The sequence below is a fragment of the Propithecus coquereli genome, unplaced genomic scaffold, assembly GCF_000956105.1.
Source record: "Propithecus coquereli isolate 6110/MARCELLA unplaced genomic scaffold, Pcoq_1.0 Scaffold2343, whole genome shotgun sequence".
Lineage (NCBI taxonomy): Eukaryota > Metazoa > Chordata > Mammalia > Primates > Indriidae > Propithecus > Propithecus coquereli.
The window spans coordinates 94,964-111,508 of record NW_012147890.1 but is presented as its reverse complement, the minus strand read 5'-3'; the positions used below and the strand labels follow the sequence as shown (position 1 = coordinate 111,508).

Here is a 16,545-nt window from a genome sequence, read left to right as displayed (position 1 = left end):
AAAGGCCGCTTCGGCCTCCACAGCCTGTGTCCGCTGTCTCCCCGCTCCTGAGTGGCTGGAGGGCCGTGATTAACCTTTCACCGCCGCGCTCTGTCCAATCACAAACTCGCTCTCATGCCGCCGCGGGGCGAGCGGAGCGTGGGGGCGCGGAGGGGCGGCGCGGGCGCCGGTGGGATTCTCCAAGCGGCTCTGCGCCGTTGCCGCGGGCCGTGCGCGGGCTGCGGGCCAGCCGGGCGCTGCGCAGTCTCCGCAGGCGCCGGCAGGAGGGGTCGAGGCGGAGGCGCGGCGCGGCGCAGGCTGCTCCAGGCCCAGGTGAATGGAGTAACCTGACAGCGGGGACGAGGCGACGGCGAGCGGCAGGAAATGGCGGCGGCGGCGGCGGCGCCGGGCGGCACCGGGAGGCCTGGGCTGTGACGCGCGCGCCGGAGCGGGGTCCGATGGTTCTCGAAGGCCCGCGGCGCCCCGTGCTGCAGGTGAGGCGGGCTCCCGCGGAGTCGCTTTGTGTCCCGGGCGGAGAGTGGCTCCGTCCGGCCGCGCTCGCGCCTCCGCCCCAAGGCCTAGGTGCCGGCCCTGGGCCCGAGCGCGCGTTGGGGCCTGGCCGGCGCTGCCAGATGGCGCGGCCTTGCCGGACCTCGTCGTCCCTGGGCAGCGCCACGCCGCCGGCGGGTCGGGCATCTGCGGGGCCCGGCCGTGCCCCTGGGCCCCGATCCTGACGCCTGCCCCCGAGTCAGCCTTTGGAGAGAGTTTCTGAGGCCGCGATGGCGTGGGCGGGGGATTCGGCCGCCTCGGCACCCCGAGTCTAGCCGTGTCCTCACGGCTCACCCCCACCCCCGGCCCCGCGGAGAATAGGGCCTTTGACAGGTCCAGCTACGCACGCCAAAGTGGTGCGGAGCTAGCCAAGGTGGAAACGCGTGCCCGGCGACTCGGAAGCATCCCGGGGCCCTGCTCTGATGTTGGGGCCGCTGCGCTGGGGGCGGGAGGGGACGAAGCCGAGGCTCTCGGTGCTGGCAGGAGAGCGCGAGTCTCCAGTCCCTCCCGGGAAGGATTGTGTGTTTATTGGCAGGTGACCAGATCTGTGCCCCAGGGGGCGGGTGGCCGAGGCCATCTTTTTGCCCCTCCTCTCAGATGTTTTTGTGCCGAAATGCCTGGACCCTGCGAAGGAGACTTTCTTACGGGTTTTTAATTTTGGAGAAATCAGTGTATGTTTTCAGTTAGCGTATCAGATTTATGTAGATTGTGTGGAAAAGCTGAGCTGCCCCGATGGCTTTGCCTGCAGAACAGATTTCACAAACCAGTTAATGTATCTTTAGTATCCTGAAGATTTGCAAAAACCTGGAGATGAGTGGGGAGTCCTGACTGTGTAGTTCAGTCGGTGCTTTTGTGAAGAGAGTTGTGGTTAAAGGCGTACGTTACTGATGGGCACGATAAGCCTAAGTATTCTTACTACTTTCAGGTTTTAAAAAACATTCATCTGATTAGAGTATTACTTAGAAGTGTATGCTTCTGCCTTTGAATATTTGGAATCTTCGCAATCCTGATTGTCAGTTGTCTTCGTGGTACTTGTTTTCAAGGGCACCAGGCTCAATCAATGGAAAAGGGCTCAAGTTAGGAGTTAGGTAACTTGGAAAATATTGTTTAAAATGTACTTTAAAAAAATTTGAATTGAAAATGTATTGGTAAACATTAAATTTTCCCAATAAAAACACCCATCCTAACTAAAAGCTCAAATAATTTATTAAAAGATGGATTCTGGATGAGCCTCCTAGCAAACAGTAATTTTTAATATTATTAATATCTAATTAGGCTCCGGAGTAATCAGTTTATTTTGCCGTGTTTTCTTTAAAGCTACCTGTGGCACGTGTATGCGATATGTAATATATGTTATATACATACACATGTATACATATGTAATTATTTCAAAACTTCCTTTTAGAGCATATTTTGTAAAACTCTATAGATTAAAAACACTATTAAAGATTGTTTTTAGTATGGTCACTGTAAACATTGATCACAGTAACATGAATTTATGGATTTAGTCATGGCATCAAAATGTTTTAAGAAGAGATGAGTTAGTCAATTTTAATTTGGGGAGAAAAGACCTTTTCCCGCCGTTATTTTAGTAAGGGCTTGTTGTATGTTACCGTCTCATCATGAAAGGCGACGTTCTGCCTACTGTGTTACGCGTGTGGCTCTGTGTCTGAGTTGTTAGAGCTGGGTGGTTTTGCTATTGCTGGGCTTTATTGTCTTGGTTTTAGAAGACATTTTGTTTGCATGTGGCTCATTATTCTTATTTGATAGTAATTTTGTGGTGTTATATAGTGAGCATTACAGTATTTGTGGTGCTACCTTCTAGGGAGGGTGACTTTTATGGCACTGAGATATTTTATTCTTTGCCCACCTGACATGTGATGTGCTTGTTTCATTTGAGAAAGTGGATATTTCATAGACGTTCTCTCACGTGTGACCTTGACATTATGTTTCCACTTGTGGCAAAGGAGGTAAGAGAAACATTTTATCGAGTGCCTCCTTATTATATGCTAAGATGTTTCAGGTTCTTTCACAGGCATTCTCATTTAGTCCTCACTGTGACCCTGAGACAAATTCAATATTGTCCTTATTTTACAGGCAAGGAAACTGAGACTCTGATTATAACCCTGAGTTATGAATCTAGAAGTGGCAGCAGAGCCAAGATTGAATCATGGTTTGATTTCAGAGTCCTTGCATTCATGTTCTTTATGTTGCATTGCATTGCTGTTTCAAGTGGATTGTAGGAGAAAAGTCTGCATAACACATAGTAAGTCTTCAGTAAATACTTGTGGAATGAATGAAGCTCTTTCTAACCTTAAATGTTCAGGTGACCTCTGGTTATCTGAGTATTTCACATTTTTTTTTCTGGGTGGTAAAATATAAATAACATTTTGACCGTTTTTAAGTGTACAATTAAGGGGCATTAAGTACATTCACATTGTTTTGCAGTCGTTACCACTATCCGTCTCCATAATTTTTCATCTTCCCCAACTGAAACTTTGTCCATTAAACACTAACTCCCATTCCACCCTACCCCCAATGCTAGGCACCCACCATTCTACTTTACATCTCTATGGATTTGACAACTCTAGGAACCTCATATAAGTGGAATCATACAATATTTGTTCTTCTGTGTCTGGCTTATTTCACCTAGCATAGTGTCTTCGGAGTTCATCCGTGTTGTAGATGTGGTAGAATTTCCTTCCTTTTTAAGGGAAAGATACTCCATTATATATATACATACCACATTTTCTTTATCCATCTGTCGATGGCCACTTGAGTTGCTTCCATCTTTTGGCTATTGCGAATAATGCTACCGTACACATAAGTATATCCATTTCAATCTCACCTTTCCCTTCTATTGGGTATATGACCCAGAAGTGGTCAGATTGTTTCTTGATCATCAAAACACTACACTCGGGATTTATTGCAGTATGATTTTTCTCAGGGTTCTTCCAAACAGTGGTAGTTTCCTGCAGTAGTTCCTCTGTGTTGATAAAAGATTATAATCAATCTTCTTGAAGCCCAGGATTTACTCATTTTTATGATCTTGGTTCTTATCACAATGTCTAGCAAGTGAGTATTCAAATAACTAAATTCATTCAGTTGATCAATATGGAGTGATGTGCTTTCTTGAATGCCAGAGGAAGATACTGGTAATGTCTATGTTTAAGTTGTGTAAATAGAAAGCTGGAATCCAGGTAATTTCTTTTGTTTACCTTGTGCTGTGCTTTTTGGACATTTAAGAGTTTAGCTCATCCTGAATGCTGAGTGGACGCATATGTGTTATACTACTCTTATTCACAGGTTTCTTTTCAATATTTTGTTATGCAGTTATGACTTGCCAAAGTAGATTGTAATCTTCTGAGGCAGCATTATTTCCTTGGTATTCTACCTCTTTTTCCTGTGGGGCTTGGACCTTTTAGTTCTTATTGTCCAATTCTTTGATGTTAACCAAATCCTTTGCATGCTAAAGCTGGTTTTCAGTTCTTACTAATTTCTGCTAAAGAGACTTTAGTATTAGTACATTCTATGCGGAGACAACCATGATTTAATAATTTATAATCTGTCTACTTTGAGAAAGGGTTTGAAATGGTCTTATAATGATAGAAAAGTATTTGAGAAGACTATGAAAATAATGGTAAAGATTGGTTGGGGGTAGAGTGTGGGGGGAGAGAATTAGTTGAGAAGCTTAGGACAGGGATAACTCAGTGCCTGCATGTAACTAAAGTTGGCATTGATTAACGAAAGGAAGTATACCAATTAGGAGAAGCAGATTTTTCTCCGGTATGAAGGGTAATTAATCGTTTGGATTCTTAAGTAAAATAACATTAACAATTTATGGAGAAAATGTTTTACGTTTTACAAATGATAGAGGTATATTTTTCACATGCCATTTTAGAGAAACTGGATAAAAGCCTAAGGTATAATAGAAAAGCTTTGGTAATATAGGCGTACACCATTCTGGTGATTTGATTCATTAGAGTTTGGTTAATTTGCCTTTCAGGTGGTGTCCTCCAAATGTCACTTGTCTCATTCATGCTTTTGACAGATACCAAATAACAATCCATTCAGGACATTGAGGATAGGCATTCAGGATTTTCCAAATAGTGATTCTCTGCCAGTCTTTGGGAATGTGCGTTGGTCTGAAAAGTAGGACTGCTTGTAAGGTGGTATATACTCAGCGAATGAATGAATGCAGAGAGAAAAAGCATAATTTTTGAGGCATATCTGATGAAATTGAAATTTTCAGTCATGTAAGAAAGCCTTTGTTAAAATAAATTCTGAGTACAAAATGGCTTTCTCATCTAAAATTATCAGTGAATTGTTGGTACTCCTATAACATGTAGTTACTGTATTACACATTTTAAATAAGTGACTAAGAAGATGCCCCAAAACATTGTCTGAGGATGTCAGTAAGGCTGCAACTAGAAATAAGACATGACAAGCTTAAATTTGGCCCTAGGATTTTGATTTTTAAGGCATTAAAATGCTCTTGGCTTTGTTAAGATTTATAGACTAGTAAGGATTAAGTCCTTCTTGCTACCAGACACAGTGCCTGGCATATAGGAGGCACTCAGATTTGTTGAGTGAATAAAGTAGTGAATACTACTTTTTGAAGCGTTCGGAAGCTAACAGAGTTTTGTGGAGAATAATATTGCTTGCATATTAAGGCTTTTAAAAAGATCATTACTGTTCTGATTTTGGATAAGTCGTCTTGCTTGGTCTTCTCCATTTGTGAGGTATGTATGATTATGTGCATAGAAACATTGCAGACTGAGGAAAGCGTTAAGAATCATGGAAGAAAATTGCTGTAAAAATTGGGAGTTTTACTGGTATTCCAGACTTTCTCCTTGTTGAAGCAGGCTAACCTGATTGTTGTGATAGTCCTTTCCTGAAGTGACAGCTCGGTGTATGCAATAAAGTAGGGATTTTTAAAACACATCTGAAAAATTCTTTTTGAGGTTTAGAAAATAAAGGCAATTATTTTCAGAATTAAAAAAATACTGTACTTATGCAACTTGAATAATGAGAGAAGGATCTCCATTTACGAACTGATCTTTGAAATGATATAGGAAGGTTCTTTGATTAAGAAGTTAGATCAGTAACCCTTTTCGAAGGGAAAAAGGAGGGCGGTAGACATATTGAATCATCTGAGACATTTTGAGATTCCAGGATTTCTGCTTTCCCTCTTTTAGTAACATCCTGGGGAACAAGATTAATGTGATGAACCTGCAGCCTCTCTGCCTCTTACGCATCCCGCTGCACAGCCATCACTTGTGGGTGGCACCGATTCTTGGTATTGTTGAGCTTTTTACACTTTGCAAAGTTAAATATTAATATTTTGTCATAGTGTTGTAGGAATGCTTAAGAGCAGATGTTTGGTGTCAGAGAGACTAGAGTTCAAATCCCGATTCTTACACTTTATAGCTGAGGAACACTGGGCATAGGGCAACCTCTCTGACTCACAGCTTCCTAATCTGTAAACTGTCATCATAATAGTGTCCACCTTTTGAGGTTTCGAGGAAAAAAGGAGTCTCTTAACACATTAACTGCCATGTGAGCTGTATTTAACTCATGCTGGTTTTGAGCCCAGGGCCTTGTGAAGCATGTGTAACCTTGGGAGCCGCGTAGTGGGCAGGCAACTCACTCTGCCATGCTGTAGCATACATGTTACGTGATGGGTGGCCCCATGGGCAGAACCCTGCAGTTGGTTGGTGAAAAACTTACTTGTTGGTGTTCTTATTATTATAATTAATATCGACAATTTAATTGCATGTAACTAAAGCACAGAAAACAATAAAAATAACAAATTTTTGATTAAACGAAGTTTTTATCCTATTTTTGTGATAAAACACTGTGGCTCTGAGGAAAAATTTTTTTTCTTAGTGTGGCAGAGTGTTAAACTCTCAGCCCAGTTCTGGCACATAACAAGCATTTGATAAAATTTAGATGAAATTATTTTTCCTTTAAATATGTGCTCTAGAAAAAACTTTGCTATATTCTTAATGTGATTAGATTATATTGGGATTTTTTTTTTGGTCCCCAAATTATTAATGTTGAAATATATGCCTGGTTTTATAATGGAAAATAAAAGGAAAAGAGAACTTGAGGTCAGCATGTCACAGACAAGTTTTCTGTGAGAATTATCCATACTGGTTCAGCTGTCTTAGTGGGGTCTCTATAATAGTGAAAGGAAGGGTAATAGTGCCTTAAATATCCTTAATTTTCCTTAAATAACCCATTATTCATCAGTTATCCTTGAAACTGTCCTTCAAACCAGCATAAGCTTTTTACATATGTCATGTATTTGGTATAGACCAATGGTTCTTACTCTTTGGAGACTCCTGATTTGATGAAAGATATGAATCTTATCCCCAGAAAAATACACATGTACATACTCGTAATTTTACAAAAAATTATAGGAAGTATAGGGACCCCTCCAGAACCCTGTCTAAAGGTGCTTGATTTAGGCTGTGTCTACACATGCAAAGAAAAGCACTGTGATAGGTTAATTTAGGAACAATACAATTCCAGATAACTGACGCAGACATGATTATGGAACTGAATGAACAGTGTAAAATAATCAGTGGTTAAGAAATCTGTCTTCTAGTTTGGCTTTACTTCTCACTAACTCTCTTTGTGATTAAAGGCAAATCACTCTCGCCTTTCTAGATGTAGTTTTAATTTTCTCACTAGTAAAATGAGAACTTTTACTGAGAAAATTTACTAAGTCTCCAAGATATTTTATAGTCAGTGATCTTTGAAATACTCATATAATTCAGAGATGTCTCCACTTCAAGCTGAAACTATGAGACATGGAAAGGAGAGACCGCATTAAGGTTTGTGTCTAATGACCATAAGAAAGAAGATGATGGAATTGTAAGATGTTCTGAGCAGGAAATGTAAGACAAAAATCTTGGGAAATTAGGCTTGAAAACTAAAGTCAGGTCTTGCCTAGACTGGATGGCAGGTTGAGTCTTTTCATCTTGTATCCCCACATCTAGTACAGCTTAGTAAACATGTTTTAATGAATGAGAATCTGACAGAAACTCTTTGAGGTTTTGGGTCTGATCTGTGTAGAGAAGAGCAGGTAACCCATTGAGAGGCCTCTGGCATGGTTAGTGAGGAAAGAAGTGTCTGATGGGCATCTTCGTATTTTAATTTTAAAAGTTTATTATCTTTTGTGTGTAGCACTGTACTAAGATTACCTATTTTTTTTCGGGGTCATGTATATAGTATAGCTAGCTAAACATTAAAAAGGAAAAAAAACCCAATTTCTAATCTTTATATATACCTGTTAACATATAGTAAACTCAAGTGCCAAACATAATTTTGAGCGTTTTAAGGACAGTGAAGAATTATGTTGATTAAAAATATTAATATGTGAACAAATAATAGAACAATCTAAATTGGCATTAAATGCAAGATGTAAGTGAAAATTAACATTCAACTGGAGTAAAAGCAAGCTGAAATTTCTAAATGCTATTAGTATCTTAAGAGGAGTAATTCTTTATTGCTTATGTAATGGATGGAGTTTAATTTCCAACTCTTCAATAAAATATGTGAAATAAGGCATTGCCAAACATTGCTTTCCTTTTGGGATATGTTTATAAAAAAAGTTTTCGTTGACATATAACACATTTCTGAAGGAGAGTATTATTTTTACAGAGACTGTAGTGCTAAGTCTTTGTAAACCTCTAGCTTATTTGTTGCTGAACATTAGGAGATGTCCAGGAATTTTTTTTTTTTTTTTTTTTTAATGTATGAGTTGAGTCCATACTTTGGCCAAGAATACGGAGATAAATAATTTTCTTAAATTCTTTTTAGCGTAGTTTAGTATCTTGGATGTTAATATATATATGTGTATATATATATATACACACACACATATATATATAGTGTGTGTATATTTACATATAATAGATACAAATAATTACAATAAAATATATACATAAAATGTATAATACATAAAATATGTACATCACACTTAGACATATATATGAAATCTGTGTCTTGTCTAAGCAGTAAATGCTCTGGCAAATGTTTACCTGTGTTGTCTATATTATGTGAAGAAAAAGTTACGCAGTACGTTGTAGTTTCTGTAGTATAACTTTACCTAGTTTATTTCATTGTTTGTGAGACCCTTTTATGATACTAATCTCTCTTAAGGTAGCACTTGTTATTTCACTAGAGAAATGAGTCATTCTATAGATTCAGTCCAGGATTGTACGTCGCATTTAGCTGTCATGTCTCTTTACACTTTTAATCTGAAAGAGTTTTGCAGCTTTTGTCTTTCGCGCTACTGACATTTTTGAAGATTACATGTCAGTTGTTTTGGAACAGGAACCTCAGATTTGGTTTTTATGTATACTATGATTGGATTCAGGTTTTACACTTTTAGCAGGAAAACTACATGTGGTACTTATCAGTTTGTCCCAATATTGATTGTTTTTTAAAGAGAGTCTCTCTCTGTCACCCAGGCTGGAGTACAGTGGTGCGTGATCATAGCTCACTGCAACCTGAAATTCCGAGGCTCAAGCAATCCTCCCACCTCAGCCTTCCAAAGTAGCTGGGACTACAGGCACACACCATCAGGCTTGGCTAATGTTTTTCGTTTTTTTAGAGACAGGGTCTCCCTATGTTGACCTACTGTTCTCTGACTCCTGGGCTCCAGAGATCCTGGGGTTGCAGGCTCTAGCTCTCCTGCTTGCGCTAATGTTGAGGATCTTAACTTTGTTGTTTGGGTTAAGTTGGTATCTGTTGGGTTTTTAGGTTTTTCGACTGTGTAAAAATACTAATTTTCATTTACAATTAGTCAGTATCTGTGCAGATATACTTTTAGACTACATAAATATTCTTCTGTAATCTTCACCCAGTGATTTTAGCATCCATTAATGATTCTTGCTTCAGTTACTAATGTGGTGGTTAAAAATAGTGACTTTTCTGTCATTCCTTCTACATTTATTAGTTGACATTGAATAGAGTTTTACCTGAATTTTAAACCTAACAAAATACAATTTCTAAAATGAAAAATTAAAGTTGAGAAATACTATCTGAGTCTTTGGGTTTTCCCAGTTAAACCTGTAACTTTTTTCTTTTTTTTCTTTTTTAGACTAATCAAGTGCAGTAGTGAGAAGGGGGGAAAGTAGTAGAACAAGGAGTTCAATCTGTAACTGACTGTGAACAATCAAGTGAGATAACTCACTACCTTCAGACCAGCCTGCATCTGTGACTTTTAAGAACTTTAAATTGTTTCTGAAACATTTTCAAGGTTAGAGTTGGATTAGTTTGCATTAATGTAGAAGAGAATTTTGTAGTGATTGGCAGTCATCTGAGAAGGACTAGGATGGGTGTAGTTGGACGATAGCAGAGTCATCTTTGTACAAACTGATGCCTCTAGCTCTGACAGTTTCTAGTTAGCCCACACTTCTTTGGAGCTTAGGGTGCCAAGGATGGGGTCGTTAAGTTTTTAAAATAATTTGAGTTGTTTAACATATTTTATTAATTTTTTTTTTTTTTATAGAGATGAGGGTCTCATTATGTTGCTCAGGGTGGTCTTGAACTCCTGGCCTCAAGCCATCGTCCCACCTCAGCCTCCTATAGAAAGTATCTAACTTGAAGAACTGGATGCTGTGATACATGCCTGTAACCCCAGCTTTTTGGGAGGCTGAGGCTGGAGGATCACTTGAGGCCAGGAGTTGGAGCCTAACCTGGGCAACAGAGCAAGACCCTGTCTTTCAAAAAACAGACAAACAAAAAAACTCAGAAATGACTGAAAGAATCTAACTTGAGTTTTCTATTTGACCTACAAAAAGCTGTTTTTGACTCAATAGATGTTAATTTAAGGTTAGATCAATAAGGCTTATTCTCAACTTAGAATTAATTGATGAAAATGTAGTTATGAATATTTCTTCCCCTACATTCCAAACTACCTAGTCATTATGAATTTACAGTAAGATGAAAAACGAATTAAATCACAAACTACGATGTATAATATGAATATGAATGTAAGTGAAGTTTGAAGTTATCTTTTCTTTCAAAGGTCTTTTGAAGGAAATGGCAATAACAGCTAACATGGGGCAGTAATATAACTAAGTCCTGATTTGGGTGGTGTAAACAGCCCATGTGTGTCCCATGAAAGGGAAGCCAAATGGTGGGGGCTTTTAGGGAAAGCTTAGGGGTGGGGTGTGTGTGAGAGGTGGGGGCCAGGAGCAGAAGCACATCTGTTGGTACACACTTGGTTTGGTGTGTAGGGAAGGCAGATAACATGAATTGTTGCACAGAAGCTCTGATGTGGTGCTTTACCCCCTGCCTGGAACTTTTAATATGTTTGGTTTCCTGTCTCAACATTTATTAAACATCCATCTTACTCAGCAATCTCTTAGGTTCATTTTGTTTGTGGATTGACCTCTCTTTGGTGTTTAAGTATTCATGTTATATTGTCTTAAAATAGCTTGATGTATAGAAAACTGTGGCTCCTTTTTCCTCATGGATGTTCTTACTTGGTGTAAAAGATAGGCAGAAGATAGTCATGAATTGAATAAAATTTTAGCACATGTTGCACAGTGCTAAGAGTAAAGCATTAATACATGCCTGTAGTCCCAGCTACTCAGGAGGCTGAGGCGGCAGGGTTGCTTGAGCCCAGGAGTTCCAGGCTGCATTGCCCTATGACGGCACCTGTGAATAGCCACTGCACTCCAACCTGGGTAGCACAGTGAGACCCTGTCTCAAAAAGCATACAGTACAGAAACTTGGAATCAAATATTAACTTTAAAACTAACCTTGAAAGCTAGCGGTATATTAAGTATTTATGTCTCTTGAAATAAAATGTCATTATGGGCAACTTGAAGGGGATGGCTGGGTATCTGTGTTATTTTGACGTGTTGGAATGTCTTCTTTCTTTTTTTTTTTTTTTTTTTTTTTGAGACAGAGTCTCACTGTGTTGCCTGGGCTAGAGTGCCGTGGCATCATCCTAGCTCACAGCAACCTCAAACTCCTGGGCTCAAGCGATCCTCCTGCCTCAGCCTCCCGAGTAGCTGGGACTACAGACATGCGCCACCATGCCCGGCTAATTTTTTCTATATATTTTTAGTTGTCCAATTAATTTCTTTCTAATTTTAGTAGAGACGGGGTCTCGCTCTTGCTCAGGCTGGTTTCAAACTCCTGAGCTCAAACAATCCGCCTGCCTCGGCCTCCCAGGGAGCTAGGATTACAGGCGTGAGCCACCGCGCCTGGCTGGAATGTCTTCTTTCTGAGAAGTACTCCAAGTAAGTGGACCATTGGCTGGCAATTTAGAGATACTTTTTATGTGGAGATTTTGGTGGGTGGAATTTGGTAAAATGGTATTTGATTTGTATTCAACTTTAATGTTGGACAAATCTTATTTTAGGCATGATTATATTGAAATCTAAACATAATACATTTATGTTACAGATTTAGAGAAACCCAGAAATTTGTTTGGTTCATAGCGTAGTGCATGAAATGAAGACTGATGAATTTGTGGTTTAAATTATAGATACTGTGATGGTTTTCTACCCCTTTTCTGGGCATACAACTCCTAAAGCCCTTACAATCTCCAAAGTGGTATCTTTTTGTATGCTAATGGTGACTGATGGCTGGCAGCTATCAGGTAGCTTCAGGAGGGGGATGATCATTGGAAAGACCAAGGCAGGATTGGAAAGTTTCCATGACCCCCATCCTCTGGGGGGAGGTGAGGGGCTGAAGGTTAAGTTGAATCACCAGGGTCAATGGCATAATCAATTATTCCTATGTAATGAAGCCTCTATAAAAACCCAAAAGGTCAAAGTCTGAGAGTTCCAGGTAGCTGAACATGTGGATGTTCTTGCAGGATGGCTTGCCCAGAAAGGGCATGGACACAGGCATGGAAGCTCCACACCCCTCCCCCATACCTTGCCCTATGCATCTCTTCATCTCTATCCTTTGTAATGTCCTTTATAATAAACTGGTAAACATAAGTAAATGTTTCCCTGAGTTCTGTGAGCTGCTTTAGGAAATTAATGGAACAGGAGGAGAGGATTATGGGAAACTCAATTTAGAAGCACAGGCAAAATAATCTGGGGCTTGTAATGGCATTGAAATGGGGGACAGTCTTGGGAACTGAGCCCACAATCTGTGGGATCTGATGCTACTTCTAGGCAGGTAGTATTGGAATTGAATTAGAAGATACCTACCGGCTGATGTCTGCTGCAAAATTGATTGCTTGCTGTTGGTGTGGAGAAATTCCCACGTTTGGTCACAGAAGTCTTCTGTGTTGTATGAGAGCAGAGGAAAAATTGTTTGTTTGTTTTTTTTTTTTTTCACTCAGATACCGGGGTAAATTTTACCACATTTAGTGGCTTAGAGGGGAGGAGGTTTTTATTACTTAATTTGTGTCTTAATACAAATTATCCTCAGTGCGAAAGTTTTCCAGTTCTCAAAGGAATACATGTTCAAGTTACAGGGAATTTTAAAAGGCAGAAACGTTTAAGGGAAAAAGAAATTACTCATTGTAGTAATCCCATCATCAATTTTTGGGTGAATTTTCTTTCTCCCTTCCTTCCTCCTTCCTCACTCTTCCGTTCTTCCTTATTCTTTGCTTAGTTTTTAACTAAGACATAATCATGGTCTTATAAATAAAAATGTTCTGCTTTTTTCCTTTAATGCCATAACAAAGCATTTTTGTTCATTATAAAGTGCTGTTGTTTTAAATGGCTGAATTGAATTGCATCATGTAAAATGAACCATGGTTTACCAAACCATCCCCTCATTCATTGGTAGACGTGCGGAGGGGGCATTTCTTTGCTATTATAAATGGTAATGGTAAAAAACTGTATGAAGTTTTTTGTGTGTGGTATTATTGTAAGCTAAATTAATGTGCAGGGATTTTTAAATTAATAATGACAGATATGACAATTAAAAGTAAAAATGTAAATATTTCTCTTGTGTTTTATTTTTCTTTTAACTGTCTAAAGTTATCAGTGTTTAAATTTTTGAAATTATTATCCCTTTTCTCTTCTTTTTAGTCTCGATTTTTGGTTTGTTTGACCTTAGTCTTTTCGTAATCTCTGTTCGCTAAAAGTTGATAAATCCTTGAAATATTTATTTTATATACTATGGATATTTTCTATCTTTTTATTTTCTCTCCTATTTTATATTTTCAATGCATCCACTTGATTGTTATGATTTCTTGTCCATCTTTGAAACATTTCATTGCCTAAGAAACAGCTTAGTGAAATGTTTTCAGTGATGTCTGTCTAGCCTGTAAGTAGTACATAGTAGTTGTTATTTTGCTTTTAAAGAGAACTAGTGAATGAATACGAAGGTAGTAATAATTTTATTTCACGTTATATACCATATTTTGTGATTTAAGTTGTTTGATTTTCATCTTAACGTAAATTCATAATTACTAAGTTGTTTGGTATGTAGGGGAGGAAAACTTTTTCTCTACCCTTGTGGGTTCTATCCCTGAGGTTTGTGAATTAAACCGATAAAAGACAGATTAACAGGAGAAAAGGCTTACAAATTGTATTGATGTTAATATTTTCATGTGGGAGGGCTCAGCAGTGGAGGAGGGCTTCAAAGAAAAGAAGTAAAACCCCAAAGAAACACTTAGATCAGAGGCTCATGTATCATCCTATCAAAGGGTGATAGGTAATGAAATGACAAAAGAAAAAGGGGGTTTGGGTTTCTAGGGCAGAAGAATTGTGGGAAGGGGACTAGGCAGTAGTTACCATAGAGGAAGCTAATGGTAGGTAAGGGTTATTTAGTAAGGTTTTTTATGCAGAAAGTCTTGGTGCCACCTCTGTCTGCTGTGGTAAGAGTTGTTCTCCTCCTGAGATAGAAGCGGGGAGGATTTATGCCTTACTTTTAGGTAGAAGATGGGAGAGCAGAGAATTTTAACCGAATCTGTTGATTCTTAATTGCCTTCAGCTCAAAATAATCAGTATACGAAAGTGGTACATGGGGAGATGGCATGTCCTGATCGCCTTCAGGAGTTTGTGGTTTTTCAAGTTAATCTGGCCAAAAATACTATATAAAATCTTGTATACTTTAAGTTTATATGAGAATGCATTTTCTTTGCTAAATCTTATGATTAATAAAGCATTTAGGTTTTATTGAAGGGGGGTTTCTTAAAATTTCAAGAATTTAAGAATTATTTGTAAATAGTGGTTCTAGGTAGAGGTGGTAGTGTGGTTTTTAAAAACTACCACTTACTGAGCATTTTCTATGTTCTGAACACTTTATTTTCTCTCTACTAACTTTAAGATCTGAGGAGGGAGGATTGCATGAGGTCAGAAGTTCGAGACCAGGCTGGGGAATATAGTGAGACCTCATCACTATACAAAATAATAGAATTTAGCTGGGCATCAAATATGGAAGTAACATTCTTCCGGTGTCAGGCAGATGGGAGCAGGGAGGAAGGGATAGGTAAACTCACACCTAATGGGTGTGGTGTTTGCCATCTGGGGGATGGGCACACTTGTAGCTCTGACTCGGGTGGTACAAAGATAATTTGTGTAACGAAAGTGTTTGTACCCTCATAATACTCTGAAATTATTAATAATAAAAATGAACAGAATGAAAATAAAACCCTGGATAATCGTAACAGACATACACACACTCACACAAAATTTAGCTGAGCACGGTGGCACGTGCCTGTAGTCCTAGCTACTCAAGAGGCTGAGGCGGGAGGATTGCTTGAGCCCAGGAGTTTGAGGCTGCAGTGAGCTGTGATGACGCCACTGCACTCCAGCCTGGGTGACAGAGCGAGACCCTGTCTCTAAAAAAAAAAAAAAAGACTTAAAAAAAAGAGAGAGAGAGAGACTTCTTTCTGTATGCCAGTTGCCTTACTCAGTGCCTCCTACATAGGAGGGTATTCATGAGGAGGGAGGGACTGTATAGTAACAGTATTGAGGCGAGAGCATCAGTTCGACTTACGACTTACGAAGTTAGCTAAAAACATGAACTAAAATCTATAAAAAGGGGGGTAGGTGGGAGTTGCTTTCGAACAACTTGGATCCTTTATGTGGCTTCATTTTTAATGTAGCTAAGTGTTTGCCTACTTAGCTGCATCTTCAGTTTTAAAATTCCTTTCCCCAGTGTAGTTGAACAGCATATTTTAGGATTTCTCCAGTATTTAAATTCCAAGAAATGGAATTTTGCTATTTGGCATGAATACTACTCGAGAAATGGGTTATGTTTAAAAAATAAAAAAGCCAATGTTTGGGAAATATAATTAACAAAATCTGTCAACCCAGAAATTCTCTCCATGAGAGTGGAGAAAGAAAACAGTTTTATGTTAATAATTGAACAAGGATTATATCAGACTGCTTTGTATATCACAGGCAGTCACTAAAGAGTTGGCAAAGACAGAAAGAAATTGTACTCTTTTCTATAGCTAAGTGGTTACAATCCATTACATCCATGTTTTCAAGATAAAATTGCTAATTTTATCTTATTTTTATGACTAGAGGTAGGTTTTACAATTTGGAGTCAGGTGACAAATTAGGGAACTGGGAGGTTGAGTATTATCTCCCTTGATTACATTTCAGTGATGGCTTTCAGGTTTTTTTTAGGAAACATCGCCAAGTTATAAGACTAGAGGCTTAGATGTACGTACACTGAAAGGGAAGGAGAAAGAAATTCTGAAAAAAGAAAAGGGGGTGGGTCTTTTTCACTTCGTTTCCAACAAGGAGAATTATGCCCCATACGAATTTGTTATTTTGTGTCCGTTCCATGGCTGCCTGTAGTGATTTCGGTTTGGTTGCAGTTAAATAATGCCTTGGATTTCTCCTAGCACTTTTGTTACTAGGCACTTAGAGCCCTTCAGATCTTTTTAAGTTTTGTCTGTTAGCTTACCAGTATTTTTGGTAGTGTTTTAATGTTACAATGTTTATATTTTTTTTCCTCTTGTTTTCCCTGGGACTGTATGGAAATTGTGCATTTTGGGCTTTGGAGAGTAGGAATGAAATCTGGACAGTGATACTTGTAAAATAAATAGTATCGGAATCTGTG

The 16,545-nt window shown here is 39.1% G+C and overlaps 1 protein-coding gene across 1 annotated transcript in view; it reads left to right on the top strand.

The window, feature by feature from the left end:
• Positions 1 to 432: 432 nt before the first annotated feature.
• The window catches only part of DICER1 (dicer 1, ribonuclease type III), a 74,566-nt gene continuing 58,453 nt past the window's right edge, over positions 433 to 16,545 (top strand). Inside the window, exon 1 of the mRNA XM_012645507.1 lies at positions 433 to 473. The gene's annotated coding sequence lies outside the window, so the exon portion shown is untranslated. The remainder of the gene's footprint in view (positions 474 to 16,545) is intronic.